General features: G+C 44.4%; 1 pseudogene; it reads right to left on the bottom strand.

Moving 5' to 3' along the window:
* The window catches only part of LOC101046166 (ribosome biogenesis protein BMS1 homolog), a 70,838-nt pseudogene that overhangs the window by 26,999 nt on the left and 27,930 nt on the right, over positions 1–15,909 (bottom strand).

Genomic DNA, 15,909 nt, shown 5'->3' with positions numbered 1-15,909 from the left:
CTGCCTCTGTGAACCACGGTATTCAAATGTATGAAGCACTGTGGAAGAAAGGGTGTTTTTGTTTATTTTTTTGAGGCAGGGTCTCTGTCACCCAGACTGGAGTGCAGTAGCTCGATCTTGGCTTACTATAACTTCCACCTCTCCCACTCGAGCAATCCTCCCATCTTTCCTCCCAAGTAGCTGGGACTACAGACACCCACCACTACACCTGGATAATTCTTGTTGAAAGGGTGTTTTAACAGAAGAATAGTAACTAGGCAAAGGGATGGCAAAACTTGAAAATCTGACCAGATTTCTTGCTGGGTCCTGTACAAGTGTGTGCCCTTGAAGCCACCATTGTAATTTAGGATTATAATTTGATTTCTAAGTAGAGTTTCCTACTGAGAAGATGATTTTACAACCAACCTGGGCTCCCTGTAGATTAATAAGCTGGTATTATGATTTTTTATTATAGTTTAAATTTTAGATATTCTGAACTTAAAAAAATTATTTCCAGGTTTTCAAAGCTGTTAACTAGCAGACTCTAGACATTTTTTTCTCCAACTTTAAGGTTTTTTTTTTTTTTTTTTTTTGAGACAGAGCCTCACCCTGTTACCCAGGGAGTTCAGTGGCATGATCTTGGCTCATTACAACCTCTACCTCCCAGGTTCAAGTGATTCTTTGCCTCAGCCTCCGAAGTAGCTGGGATTACAGGGGCATGCCACCATGCCCAAATAATTTTTTTGCATTTTTAGTAGAGACAGTTTCACCATGTTGGCCAGGCTGGTCTTGAATTACTGACTTCAAGTGACCCGCCTGCCTTGGCCTCCCAAAGTGTTGGGATTACAGGCATGAGCCACCACACCTAGCCTAAGAGAAGGCATTTAATAGTTATTTTATGGTTGACTGTGAAAGCTCTTTTTCACAGGAAAGTTATTTGTCTTTGTACTGTTTTTGCCTGATACAGTACCTGGAATACAGAAGGCACACAAACATTTGTTAAAGGAATATAGTCCTTAAACTTTTGAGGGGCTCACAGACTTAAAACCTGAGAATCCGATGAAGGCTAAGGCTTATTCAGATCTTAACTGTGCCCTATCCATATTCCCTCATCCTACCACAGAGTTCACCTTGACTTTGGTAGACCGATCTTGTACAGGCCCAGAACTTCTTACCTCAAACACCTAAGTACCTCTATCTGGAAGTGCCAGTGGAGTTAACATTACGAGAAACAATCTACAACCAATGAGAGATGGGATTTAGTAGCTAAATATTCCAGTTCCTCATCCCCTCAGTGGAGCCGTTCTAAGGTATATTCTACTGTAATGTTTCTCCAAATCTTCTAGCATATGATAATCACCTAGAGAGATTAGTAAGACATAGATTCCAGCCAGGCGCGGTGGCTTACACCTGTGGCAGCCCTTTGAGAGGTTGAGGTGAAAAGATAACTTGAGTCTAGGAGTTCAAGACCAGCCCAGGCAATATGGTGAGACTTTGTGTCTGTAAAAACTTAGCTGAGTGGCGTGGCACACATCTGTGGTCCAAGCTACCTCAGAGGCTGAGGTGGGAGGATTGCTTGAGCCTGGGAGGTTGAGGCTGCAGTGAGCCAAGATTGCATCACTGTGTATCAGCCTGAGCAACAGAGGGAGACTCTGTCTCCAAAAAAAGAAAAAGGAAAGAGATCCCTGGGCCCGAGAGTTTGCATTCTAACCAAGCTCCTAGGAATACTGCTGCTGCCAATCCATGGACCACATTTTGAGTAGCATTGTTTCTAAGACTCCCCAGTGGGATTCAGTCCCAATAGCTCAAAAGAAATCTTGGTTTCCTCTCACTCCTTTATACTGCTTGGATTTCTTGGGAACATATCCCAAATAACCTGGTCTTGCACCCAAATCTTTCTTTTTTTAATTGCATTTTAGGTTTTGGGGTACATGTGAATCTTTCTTTCAGTCTGTTCAGGGTGGATGGAGGTGCAGAGTTTTGTATACAAGTTTAGAGGAAGTAGGCTGGGCGCTCATGCCTGTAATCCTAGCACTTTGAGAGGCCGAGGCGGGCAGATTGCTTGAGCTAAGGAGTTGAAAACCAGCCTGGGCAACATGGCGAACCTCATCTCTGCAAAAAATACAGAAAATTACACCGGGTGAAGTGGCTCATGCCTGTAATCCCAGCACTTTGGGAGGCTGAAGCATGAGGATTGCCTGAACTCAGGAGTTCAAGACCAGCCTGGGCAACACGGTGAAACCCCATCTCTACTAAAATACAAAAAATTAGCTGGGCATGGCATCGTGTACCTGCAGTCCCATCTACTCAGGGGACTGAGGCAGGAGAATTGCTTGAACCTGGAAGGTGGAGGTTGCAGTGAGCCGGGACTGTGCCACTGCACTCCAGCCTGGGCGACAGAGAAAGACTCCATCTCAATATATATATATACAGAAAATTAAGCATAGTGACATGCTCCTGTAGTCCCAGTTACTTGGGAGTCTGAGGTGGGAGGATCACTTGCACCTGAGAGCTAAGATCGTGCCACTGCACTGCAGCATCAGCAACACAGTGAGACCCTATCTCAAAAAAAAGGAGGTATCTGGAATTTACTCATTAGATTATAAGTGAAGATGACCAGGGTAAATGCCATTTGACCCAAGGTGCACTAAAATATGATCCATCTCATACATATTCTATTGAATTCAGCCAGCGCTCCTTAGAAGTTGTTTTCTCAGACCCTATTGCCATCTTTTGTTCTTCCTGATCTGAATTATTCTTACTTTGTGTAACATGAGAGTAAGCCTGGGAGTCTTAGAGACCCCATCCTTGAAATCAATAAAAAGAATGTTGTTGCTCATTCTTACTGGGCTCTTATGATTTCTTCCCAGCCATACTGCTTTCTGGGTACAACTGTAGTGCCCTTGTAGCCCTTAGATCTTTTCATGTTACTGTATTCAACACAGAGCCTGGCATACTATAACTGTAGCTGGTTTCTCCCATTTCCTTCTGGATTCCATATGGCTCCCTATTCTATTTCATTCTTTTGGGAATGTGTAAACTTTGACACATATATTCCTAAGCCCACTTTGGTGTCATCTAGAAACTTTATGGCATGCTCTAGTCTGACAATCAGGATAACGCTGATTATCACAGCTTCTAATCAACTACATAGAGAGAACGAACACCAGGGTCACCAACACGTGTTTCCCAGTTGCAGTGTATAGCAGCTTTTTAGCTTTGCTAACATATGGCCGGCATGTGTGTTTATGTGTGATTATTTGTCTTATGTACTGTTGAATAAATGTCTTTGTAAATAACTATAAATGTGGTTTTGTGGGAATGGGTGTAGGTGTGTAAGCAACCAGAGCTCAGGTCTGTCTTAAAATCTGCATAATCAATGTTTAGTATTTGGCTTTAATTAGTCTCTGTGCATTGTTAGCCTCCACTTTCATTTGCTGGAGTGCGCTGACCACACTCATGTCCAGCATACAAGGCTCGCACACACTAAAGGACACACACAGGAAGATACAGACACACGGACACACAGAGACACACACAAACAGACACACACAGACACGCCCACAGACCAAGGACCCATGGAAGAGGTTGGTTTTGGGTGTGATGTGTTAGTCTTCTTTCTGGAGGAGTGACACCCTCGAATGGGCAGGTAATTAGGAGGCCTGCGGGTGGGAGCCAGACCCCACTACACTAAGGCTTCAGAAACCAGGAGCAACACAAAGAAGGCGGGCCCCACAGCCCCCAAGCTGAGCCCAGGACAGATGGGTACCAGAAGGTAGAGGGACTATAGAGAAACCATGCTGGAGTGCACGGGCCACACTCATGTCCAGCATACAGGGTTCGCACACACAAATGAAAACACACAGGAAGATACACACAGAAACACACAGACACACAGACATGTGCACAGGCACAGGCAGACACACACACACACAGAAAGACAGACACACGGAGACATCCAACAGTCGCCAGCAGCTCCTGAAGCTACGGGGTTCTGCTCTCTGCCTGGAAGCCCATCGGGGAGTGAGCAGTCCCGCGGCACACAGGTTGGTGGTACCTGGAAATCCCAGCAGAGACAGCTTTCAAGGAGAGACACTCCCGACAGCATCTGAGCAGCCCTGAAGTATGGTGGGGATTCTTGGGGATCGCCCTGGGCTTTCCTTTAGCTCCGCTGCAGCTTTTCTCAGCCTGGCTAAGCCCTGCCGGACTCCTGCAATCGCGGGAACCTGGCAACGATCCCCAGGAGAGAGGGGGCCGTCGCCCAACGCCGAGGCACTGCCACGGAGGGCCTCTGCTTTGCCAAGCCGCTGAGACAGCGGTTCCCCAGGCCACGAGGGCGGTCACTGTGACATGAGCCCCGGGTGGGAGCTCGCGTTTGTGACAGCGCCGCTTGAGCATGCGCATTGGCGTGCCCCGCTGGCTAGCCGCAGTGTCCGCGTTCCCGAACCCGCCCACTGCAGCCACACGGGAAAATGCTGGCGGCGGTGTCCCAGGGGGCCCCTGGGAAGGAGGCTGTGTGCCACAAGCAGCGCAGGAGCCTGACCGTCCTCACCTCAGTGGCTCCCGGAACTGACTTTCCTATTCGGGTCCGCTGAAGGCGGAGGGTGCTTCAGACCTTGAGCTGAGCACTCGGGACTGCTCTCCCCAGGAGATTCCGGATCGGATGGCGTGGGCAGGGATCGGGTCCCACGGGGCTGGAGATTCAATCTGGTGAGGTGTGGCGGGGGGGGGGGTCGCTGGACTGCAGAAAGATGCCTGAGACCCTCCGGGAGGATGTCGGCTAACGTTCCCCGGCTCCCTGAGCTCACTGCCCTCCCTTCGACCTGGGCCACCCACCAAGGGGCCCTGCCTTGCTCCCCAAGCCCAGGGACCCATGCTTCTCATCACTGCTGTCCGGAGAAGGCCGGAAGAAAGACAAAGCGGCGACAAGCGCAGGATGCAGCAGAGGAGGCAACAGCTGGATCTGGCCTCCCTTGGGGGCAGATCGGGTGGAGACAGCATCTCAGAAGCTTTCTGGGGCGAAGCCAAATCCGGAGACGGATGTCCAGGCATGCTGCTGAGGACTCCCATGAAAGCCAAGCACAACATGCTCATGGATCTTAGGCACTTTATTGTTTAGACAGAAAACATCATCATCTTGCTACCAAGTGTTTTGATCTAATTGTTTTGATGGCCTATACACAGAGGCGCATTGTCAACTTGTCCTGTGGAGGGAAAAATAATTCCCGGTGTGAAAAATGCAGATTCTCACTCTTATGGACACTGACGTCCAGAGTGTAACCGTGTGTGGGAGGTTAATCAGTGGATGAAATCTGTTTCTGAAGGACTCTTTCCAGTAAATCATATTTTAAGGAAGGTCCTACTCTGCCATTTGGTTTTCCATTTTGCTGTGATGAGCAAATCATAAACATGGAACCTTCATGCCTTCCACACAAGCTTTTAGCATCCAACTTACCTGAGAAGAGTTTCATGGTCTCCAGTTCCCTTGCAAGTTGCACATTCAGATCTCCAGTCTTCAGCCTGGGGCTTCTTTTGCTACACAGACCGTCTTTGTCTTCTCTCTCTAAGAACTCTTTCCTGCCATACAAGGGCTAATAAAAGAAAACAGAAGAAAACAGGATAAGGATATAAGGAAAACAACTGCCAGAAAGAAAACTTCTCAAAGGTAAGGCTGTGGAAAGGTGCGTAACTTCTTCCAACCTCATGTATTTCTCCCTCAGGAAAGAAGCTCTGTTTTCCTCCTCTGGTTCTTTGGGAAAACAACAACAAAAACATCAAAAGTCCAGACCACGTCCAGTTCTTCTTTAAGGAACACGTAAGTTTCCTCTGTCAAACATGGTTGCTTAAGTTAGGCTCTTGAAAAATTATCTATTTCTAATTCATATTTTATGGGACCACTACATTTTGTGACCATTGATGCCATGGGCAATAAAAAGTAACAAATTAAATGTACTTTATATATACTTTCCTAAATGTCCGTGATGAGGATTTACTCAGAGCGTGTCAGTTTTCCTAACTTGTCAGGTGTGACTTCTACAGCTGAAATGCTAAACCTCGGATTGTCCTACACACATTATTTGCCCACATGTAGGCAGGTGCATTCGTCTTTATGGAAAGAGAGAATTCTTCAGCAGCAGCAGAAGAGCAGAAGGAAAAGGTCTCATAGGTCCTAAGTCCTAATTAAGGTCAAACCAGTTAGAGTGCCATAGAAAGGATCCCTGTGAACTAATTCAGCTAAAATTCACATGGTATAGTGAAAACTACTCTCATAGATCACAGAACTGTTACTGGTTGTGACCAGGGGGCTGCAGATACAAGGTGCATGGGCACACCGCATATAACTGGGAGATCTAATACTGGAGCTGCTCAAATCTCTAGAGACCTGACTCTAGCCTCTGGTCACATGGGTAGAAGTCAAGCATGAATGGTAACACCCTTCCCTGAACACACACTAGACACTCAACGCTCATCAGCAGCTTATCCTCAAAGCTGGCCTGGAAAGTTCCTTCTGGAGCCCGGAGTGCGTTCTTGATCTGCCCCCTTATCCTACTCACAGTTCGAATCACAGCACCTTCAAATTTGGCCACTTTCAAGGCAGAATTAAACATTCCCTGCAGGTATAACAAGATAAAAACATACACACACACTTTATACTTTATGCTTTATATGCTTATATGCTCATATACTTTATGCTTTACTTCTTATCTGAAACACACATCACTGGATAAAGAACAAAAACGATGCACTGACAGGTGATAAAATCATCAAACTGTACTTGCCCCTGAAAGTTGAATTACTACCTCGAAAATAATACAACTCCTTCATTTTTCCCAGAATAATCATGTGGGTTTACGGGCGTGCTCATCACTGCTGTCTGTGTGGAAGAGAAGATCAAAGAGAAATTTACTGAACTGAACTGGCCTAGGCAGCCTTTGCTGACATCTCTCAGACTGGACCGCAGCCCAGATCCTTTTACTCAGGTGCATGCACTTAGAACATGTAAACAGTAAGATAAATGCCAGTGGTATTATTACTTTATGTTGCAAGAACATTTTATCATCTTCCTAATTCTGTGTTTTTAATGGAAACAACCCCACTAAGGAAACTGTCAATAAATGCTGCTCAAACTACCAGTTACTGGAAGCCAGTACGTCCATTTCTCAGTACCCTTGCCAAGTTGTCTGCAAATGCTTTGTCTATTTTCCTACTGAACGGTTAGACAAACTTGTGATTTTTTTTTCCCTTTCTTAACACAAATCCAAAAAGTAGGAAATAAAACCCAGTGGTTAAAATGACGTATTTTCAATAGGAGTTATGTCGCAGTCTCACATGGAAGTCATGAGTAACAGCCTCACTTCCTAAATAGCTGTTACTACTGCTTCTTTGAGCATAAGTAACACAGAATATAGAGAGCAAACAAAGAAGATATGAGGCTGGGCCGGGCACGGTGGCTCAAGCCTGTAATCCCAGCACTTTGGGAGGCCGAGGCGGGTGGATCACGAGGTCAAGAGATCGAGACCATCCTGGTCAACATGGTGAAACCCCGTCTCTCCTAAAAATACAAAAAATTAGCTGGGCATGGTGGCGTGTGCCTGTAATCCCAGCTACTCAGGAGGCTGAGGCAGGAGAATTGCCTGAACCCAGGAGGCGGAGGTTGCGGTGAGCCGAGATCGTGCCATTGCACTCCAGCCTGGGTAACAAGAGCGAAACTCCGTCTCAAAAAAAAAAGAAGATATGAGGCTGATAAAAAATTTCAAATACTTTTCTAACAACATGAGGCCCATATTTTAGTATTTCATTCCTTTTCTCAAACAATGTGGACATTTATAAATATGAGAATATTTAGATATACAGGCCTTAATAAATGAAGTATTCTTGAAAATTTTATATGGAAAACCAGTTAGCTTTAATTTCTTCACAATTTTTATGGATTTATCCAGATCAAGGACAACTCCTGTGGCAGTTATCCGGAAATCAGGCTAATAGAAACCCCAAAATTTGAAAATAGGAATAATATCAGCAAGAGAAAAACTTCAATTCTATGTGACACAATAAATTACCAAAGTGAATTTTATTTACAATAGCTAAGAAAAACAAGAGAGACCATCTGAACTTGCAACCCAGTGGTTTGATAAAAGCAATGCAAAACTTTAAAACTGGTAAGCCAAACTAACAAGGATGACTTAAGACTGGGTGCGATGTCTCACGCCTGTAATCCCAACACTTTTTGGGAGGCTGAGGTGGGTGGATCACCAGAGGTCAGGAGTTCAGGACCAGCTTGGCCAAAATATGGCAAAATCCCATTTCTACTAAAATACAAAAATTAGCTGGGCATGGTAGTGTGCACCTGTAATCCTAGCTACTTGGAAGGCTGAGTCAGGAGAATTGCTTGAACCCAGGAGATGGAGGTTGTGGTCAGCCGAGATCACATCACTGTACTTCAGCTTAGACGACAGAGTGAGACTCTGTCTCAAAAAAACAAAACAACAACAACAAAAAAGGATTACTTGAGTACTTTCCTGAGACTGATTTCAGAGGAACATAATTTCACTATAATAATCTATTTGGAATGAAATGGAAAAGAAAAATGCAGTTGCAATGTTTAGGAAATTAAACTTTGGATTTTCAGGGCAGATTCCATCTGCTCATTATTCTGTTTTCTTCTCTATTAAATAGGACCAATAAACCTTGCCCTGCTTGACTGTTCAAATGAAAATGGAATGAACAGACAGCTACTCCAGCATGGCTGCAGGGAGCCTCATGTCTGGCTGGTCTCTGATGGCTCTTCACAACCTCATAGAGTGCTCAGCACATGATGAGCACTGCTTAAGTACTTGCTTAGATAAATACATCAAAAAATGCACATAAATAGAAAATGTCTTCAATACCATAATCCTTCCACCTCCCCTCCTATACTCCCACACCCTACTTAAAAGGATGTAGGAAGATTAAAAGCAAAGGGAAATTTACTTTATATTACAAAAAATGAGTAATTTTCAACTTAAAGTCTCATGTACATAATAACCCATAATCAGGATATATTTCTCAGAACAATCTGTAAAAGAAATTATCCAAACTAGTTACCATTATGCCACGGACAGACTGTATTGCCAAGAAACCAGTTCCCTGTGGAGTGATAGGGCGTTAAAGGAAAAGGAAAAAAAGAAATATAGCAAACCATTAATTTTAGATTCTAGGCTTACATATTAGATATGAACATTAACATCTGGATACAAATTTACCTATTTACTCCAAACTACCTTCCCTCTCGCAGAAAAGAGAAAAATCTTAGGAGTGGAATTTTGTGAAAGGAAAAGCACAAAGCTGTAATGATGCAGACTGTAAGGTTTAATCTCGGCAACAAGCAACTTACTATAATAATATTTTACCCCAAAAGGCTGCTTCGCAGTGCATGTGCTGTGGCATGTACTTTAGAAGCCTTTGTCTTCCATTGTGGTCTTCGACGTAATAGAGTGGGATGGTCTGAAACCTCCTCCACCCTACAGAAAATATGACTGGATCTCGGGACTTGAGGATTTTCTTATACCAGCGATGTTTCTGCAGACCCATCTGAGGGGATGAAAGGGTAAGATGACTGACGGAGGGGAAATCCAAAGAGCCTCAGGCACCAAATACGCAGCAAAGGGACCCACCTGCACATATCCAACATTGCCCTCACTGTTGCCCAAGCCACCCAGGATAATGGGGTAATGGGGATCAAAGTTCCGCACAAATTCGCAGGGAACATTTTCAATCTCAACGCGGACGTACATCCCAGGTCGAAAACTCTCATACTGAACTCTGGCTTCATCATCTTAATCCTCAAATTCTGCACGGCTCAGCTATACATGACAGGAAAAAACAAACCCATATGCCATTATCTGTAATAAACATAAGATTAACATGAACAAATTAGCAACTTCTAAGTAAAGAACTGTGGACAGAATTATGTAGGCTTTAACCTATTAAAAATACTACACATTTGGCTGGGCACATTGGCTGATGCCTATAATCCCAGCACTTTGGGAGGCAGAGGTGGGTGGATCACTTGAGGTCAGGAGTTGTAGACCAGACTGGCTAACATAGTGAAACCCTATCTCTATTAAAAATACGAAAATTAGGTGGGCATGTTGGTGTGTGCCTGTATTCGTAGTTACTCACGAGGCAGAGGTGAGAGAATCGCATGAACCCGGGAGGCAGAAGTTGCAGTGAGCTGAGATCATGCCATTGCACCCCAGCCTGGGCAACAAAGCAAGAGTCCATTTAAAAAACAAACAAACAAACAAACAACTACTACACATTTTACCTCTACAGTCTGCTCAGAATGTGTCAACTGTTTTCTTCCCTGCTACTCCAAGGGACAACAAATGTAGACAACTCTGTGGAGCCCTGCGTGCCCAAACACTGGAAACGTCCCCAGTCCACACCTTTTTTCCCTCTTTACAAGCGATTCTTTCACACTTTTCCCCTGTCTTCAAACACCTAACACCTCCCTCCCCTTCAATCAGCTGACGTCTGGTTTGCTGATTCATCCAAACTCAAAAGAACCTCCACAGTCAACCCTCTACCAGGGTTTCCTCCCATATCCAGCCTTATCAGAGCTCTGACTTAGCCCATAGGAGAGCTATGTGTGGCTATTTAAATTAAAATTAATTACAATTACATAATATTTAAAATGCAGTTCCTCAGTCACACTCGTCACACTGGAAGTGGTCCTTATCAACCTGTGGCTAGGGTGACAATATTGGGAAGCAGAGACGTGCATCTCCATGATAGCGGAGAGTTCTACGGGCAGCTCAGACACAGATGATCTGTCCATGCCTCCACTCAGGACACCATCCACTCTTCCTGGACTTTATTCCAACAGCACTTCCCTGTTATTTCTCGTATCACAAAACCTTTTGATTCCACTTCTTCCACCAACAACTGCTCCATTTCTCTGCTTCTCTCCACAGCAAAACCCCACAAAAGTTTTCTGCAGTCACAGCCTCCAGTTCCTCTGCTCCATTCTCCTACATCCATGAAAAGTGGCACTTGCCAAGATTCTTGAAGGCCTCCACGCCCCTCCTCCAGTGGCCAACTCTGCCTTGACCACAGTTACCATGGCAGTGGGATCTGAACGATGTGTCACCTCAGTGTACAGCTGGCCTCCTGCGTGCCTGCATGCTCACACTGCTTCTCCCTCCTGGGCACTGCTCAAGCCTCACGGTCGCAGTCACCCCCTCTCACCCATGCCAGTCCTGCTCCTCCCACTCACTCTGCACTCACTCCCTGGTCACCTCACAGCTTTATGTGGCATCTACACGCTGAGAGCTGTTCCTCTAAGTCCCTAGCCAGTCCTCTCTCTCTAGACCTGACACTCCGCTTGTCTGCATGACACCCAGCTGACCCACACATCATCCTCCCAAAGCTGCATCCATAGAGTGTTTCCTGTCTAACTTACAACAATCCACCCTTCCAGGAACTTCCAGTTGTCACCCTCATTTCGTCTCACACACCCCACATTCAGTCCACCAGGAAATCCTACTGACCCAGCTTCCAAATAAAGTATATCCGGTTTGACTCTTTGTCTCATCTCCACTGCCAGCCCTCTGGTTTGTGCCACCCCAATGATCTCTTAGCAGAGTGATCTGATTACCTGAATGTCTCTCCTCTGCTCAAAACCTAAAATTTGTTTATATATATATAAACAAAACAAACAAAACAAAAACCCCTCCAAAGACTCCCATTTCAGAGTGAAAAATTCAGTCTTTTACAATGGCCCACAGGCTCTAGGTCATTTTAAATTGTAAATGGTGTGAAGCAAAGACTTCCGAGTTAGCTTATTCATGTCTGTCAAAGGTCAACACAGACTTGCAACTACTAAGCTAATACCTAATCAGGAGACAGTTCTTTGATTAGATGAAGACCTAGGCTGAGCAGAGCCTTTCAACTCCCTTTCACAAATTGTACACCTAATCTGTTCCAGTTTACAGACTATTCCTGGCCCCACTAACAAGGCGCAACTCAGATGCTCGCCATCAACTGTACACACATTTGTGTCTGTCTCCTTCAGAATGAGATCACCACCTCCAAAAGCCTGCTCAGCACCCCCAGGCAGGAGGGCCACACCACCTCCCTTTATCTCCACATCTGACCTTACACTTCACACGTCCTTCTGAACTCTGACCAGGGTGAGTTTTCAGAGCACTCCTCCTGGGAGCTCTGGTGTGTCCAGAAGTCACAAAGGCCACTGATCGCCTGCCATTAAAATCAGGGAGCAGTGATCGGAATAGGCAGCCAATGCTTGCACTAAAGCAAACACTGTCTCAGATCACTACACTGTGAAAGTCTCAAAAGCAGAGACCATGTCTCAGTCATTTCTGTTTCCTAATTCTTGGTACAAAACAGGCATCATGGGTATTTTTCCAGTGATCTTCTGACTGTAAAAACAATGAGCTCACTGCATGAATAAACACACTCACATCTCTACCCAGAGTCCAAATGAATGGCAGAGAAGCAGGATAGGAAGCAGAAACCCAAACAAAGTCAGATTCCTGTGCTATGACCGTCTTGATGGCTGAGAGGAACTGAGGTTTCTCACCTGTGCTTGTTTCTGCATTTCTCCTCTAAGATCATCAAAATACGTGCTTTCTCCTTCATCATATTCTGCATCAAACATCTTCAATTTTCTCTTTTTATCCAAATGCTTTTTCTTGGCACTTTCTTCTTCTTTGGGGTCAATTTATTCCTTAACTTCTTTCTCTATATCTTCATTCTTAAATTCCCAGAAGAAAAAATTTTGTATACATTTATGAAGGTCTTTTCTTTAAACATCAGATCTTTTAAAGTTTTATTTGAACAAAAATTTTAGCAAAAATCTGCTATCATTATCAATAAAACAAAACAAAACACAACCTTTGTCTCTGAATAACATGGTACTGCTACAGGAAATGGTTACATCTGCATTGCCATTAGCTTCCATTCTTTAAGCTGGCTGGGAACACAAACTGGAATAAAAATAACAGACATGTCCCTCACCCAGATGCCCCCAGACCCTGCTCTAAAGAAATATTAGGGAGAACAGGAACTTTGTTCTTTTAAATTTAAAGAAGAGGACAATTAAATTTAAGAAGAGGACAATAATGGCAATGGTGGAATGTAACCCCAAGGAGCTAAGACTTCCATGAATGAAAAATCACAGCCAACTTGGCAAATGACTGGCAAGAAGCAGTAGTACGTGTCATCCAAAACTAAACAAGTAAACAAGAAAGCTTCTCTCTGGTCTCCACATCCTGACCTTTTAGGAAGGAATCCATTCATCCAGTCTGCAGTCGTCACACATCACAAGTCAGATTTGCATTTCTCAATGTGGGCCTCTCTCAGAACACAATGACCAAGAACAGCCAGTCATAGCAAGGTCATACCTGAGTAATAGGGCCTGATTTTCCCTTGTGCACGTCCCCTGTTTTCAAGTCTTCAAAGTCACCATAGAGCTCCTCTGGAAAAGAACACCCAAAGGCTGCTGCTCTGTGAGCCAGGCATACATGTGCCACTGGTCCCACCCACCACAGGCCCACAGTGTGCTCCATGTTCCAAGCCTCATTCTCACTATTCCCATCATTACAGACACAGGCAGAACTTTGCACTCAGGAATGCTTCATAAAACAGTTAGTATTTCATCATCTGTTTAGGTAAACTAAATGGACCTGAGCCGCATTGCCACACTTCACGTCAAAATGCAAATCTCGGTTTTTCCAGTATAGATAATGGACATTCTTTTTTTTGTTTGTTTTTGTTTTGATGTGGAGTCTTGATCTGTCACCCAGGATGGAGTGCAGTGGCACAATCTCAGCTCATTGCAATCGCCACCTCTCGGGTTCAAGCAATTCTCCTGCTTCGGCCTCCAAGTAGCTGGGATTACAGGTGCCCACCACTGGGACTGGCTAATTTTTGTATTTTTAGTAGAGATGGGATTTCACCATATTGGCCAGGCTGGTCTCGAACTCCTGACCTCATAAACCACCCGCCTTGGCCTCCCAAAGTGCTAGGATTACAAGCGTGAGTGACTGGGTCCGGCCAATGGATGCTCTTGATGAGAGACAGAGGTCTGTGTTCCACCCCCCCACCAAATGAATAGTTCAAAGAGTGAATAGAAAAGCCCCATGCTGATACCAGCATATGTGAAAAAGAGTCTCAGTGTAAGTTCAACATGACACAATCGTGTAACACACCTAGGGGAAATCTTAGATTATATAAAACATAGCATTTAGATCAAGAGTACAGCGCCAAACCACACCAAATCCATGGGAAGAGCTCATTCACTCATTCATTTCTTCATTTGTTTTTTGGAGCTCTCTGAGCTCAATTATAGGTCCCACTCTTTAAAGAAATTGACAAGCAAGGCTGGGTGCAGTGGCTCATGCCTATAAACTCAGCACTTTGGGAGCCCGGGAGGCGGAGTTTGCAGTGAGCCATAATTGCGTCACTGAACTTCAGCCTGGGTGACAGAATGAGAACCTGTCTCAAAAAAAAAAAAAAAAAGAAAAGAAATAAAAGAAATACACAAGTTAAAACTCATTTGGGAGGCAACATTTTAAAGGCTACTAAAACATTTTCACATAAGGGCCAAAGAACCAGCTAGAAGATATAACAGATAGGAAGCTCCTATTCATAACAAAAGCAAAAAAGGATAAAATAGGAATAAACCTAACAAGAAATATGCCAGAACTTTAGTTTTCTAAAAAAGAAGAAAAGTTTTAATAAGCTACCAAAGGACAAAAAGAATAGCATCACCGCCAACACTCATAAGTGCTCTCCACACCAGGTTCTGCGTTAAGTACTTTCCTTGCCTTAACCACACTCTTCAACCCAAGGAAGTAGGTGTTGTAAATATTATCTATGGAATAATGATATGCCCTTATATGAAAAGAAAGACACAATATCACCAATATGCCAATTCTTCCTTTAGCACAGTTACAATCCAGAACCACCACTAAGGACTTCTGGTCTAGAGAAGACAACACATTATTCCCTCCTGACTAAGAAGTGTAACCTCAACTCTAGAAACAGTAGACGAGAGATGATCAATGGAGAATTCTGAAAGGTGGACAGAAAAAGGCTGCCGAGGGACTCTAGGACTGGGGAATGCATAGTGGCCAGGTATCTCCCTGGACCCCATCCAACAGGAGGGTGACCTAGGCCCATTGTTTCCCAACTCCTAACCTAGGAACAGAAGGCAATGCAGGCAGGCTCAATCCCCTCCAGGACAAAGGCAATCTTCCCCACAAGAAAACCAGCTCCAAACACCAAGACAACCACTATCCCCCACCCACCTAGCTGCAGCAGGCGGCCCAGCCTGGGGCAGCTCCCCTGTTCCCTCAGGTGGGCACCAGCAGGGACCGGTGGGAGAGTCCCAGTGATACCAGATAAGCGAAACAGACCAAAATAGCACCATGAAGGCTCTGAAATTAAATTGTCTTTAGAATCACAGCCCACAAAGTAGACCAGGACCTACATACTAAACCTAAACAGGAGAACTGCCTGTAAAAATAAAAAAATTACACAGGCCTTCTAGCAGAATAACCAAAATGTATAGGAATCAAGAGAATATCACCTGTCATACCACTGAGAAAATAATAATTTTAATGTGAAAGGACAACTGAAGACACCAACACTGAAATGAGTCCAGATGCTGGAACCATCTGACTCATTGCTTTTAACAGCCAGTATAAAAATGCTTCAACAAGCAACAACAAATCCCATGGCAACAAACAAAAAACTGAAAACTTCAGCAAAGAGAAGAAGAATCAAATGGAAATTAGAAATATAAAATACAGTAACATATGCCACTATAGGGCTAGAAATGACTATTTCTACATTCTCCAAAGAAAGAGTTTCTGAATTGCTGCAAACACACATCAGTTAAACTCTGTAAGCTGAATGCACACA

Source organism: Saimiri boliviensis, chromosome X (assembly GCF_048565385.1).
Source record: "Saimiri boliviensis isolate mSaiBol1 chromosome X, mSaiBol1.pri, whole genome shotgun sequence".
NCBI lineage: Eukaryota > Metazoa > Chordata > Mammalia > Primates > Cebidae > Saimiri > Saimiri boliviensis.
The sequence above is the reverse complement of the archived record's forward strand: the minus strand, read 5'-3'. Positions and strand labels throughout refer to the sequence as shown.